This window comes from Cynoglossus semilaevis, chromosome 1 (genome assembly GCF_000523025.1).
Source record: "Cynoglossus semilaevis isolate Cse_v1.0 chromosome 1, Cse_v1.0, whole genome shotgun sequence".
NCBI lineage: Eukaryota > Metazoa > Chordata > Actinopteri > Pleuronectiformes > Cynoglossidae > Cynoglossus > Cynoglossus semilaevis.
Genome location: NC_024307.1, coordinates 5247993 through 5248696, shown reverse-complemented (window position 1 = coordinate 5248696; position 704 = coordinate 5247993).

Sequence of the window (704 nt, the reverse complement as noted above, 5' to 3'; positions counted from 1 at the left end):
AAATAAAAAAAAAATTTAAAAATCACTCCTACTTATAATGTTTTTGACTGCCACCAGAGGTGCTATTAAATGTGCTTCCTTTGGGGCTTGAACCCAGGACCTGCTGTGTGTAAGGCAGGCATGATAACCACTACACTATGGATATTGTTATCGTAGGGTTTCACTCAAACCCGGTGCTAATATTCACACCGACTCCCCGAATCTTCTATCAATAAAGTCAACAGCAGATGGCGACGTGCCCGGATTCTTTACTTTCTGACGCTGAGACTCATTGTTCCTGAAGTGACAGACGCTCTCTTGCCAAGTTCACCGGGAAAGTGGAGAGCCACTTGATGCTCATCAGGGAAGAGACAGGAACCTAGAGAAGGGCTGCGTCTGTGACTGTGTCAGGACAAAGCTGCTCCTGGACAGCTCAAGTAGCAGGAGGACAGGAGCCGGCCTGCTCCCTCCCCCTTTCCCTCCTCTTTTCCCCCCAAGCTGAGCCAGGCACTGTGTTTACTCTCCTAATTACAGGGGAGGGGCCGGCTGACAGGCGAGCCATCACAGAATCCCCACAGGCCCCGGGGCTGGGAACGCTACAAACCCCCGCCGCTGTCTCCCAAATGCGACGGCAACGTCCAGCTGTCACCAGGGAGCCTTCACTGGCAGAACTCGAGGGTCCAAAGAGAGATATTAAAGACATGAGAGGGAATGGCAGAGTTGGC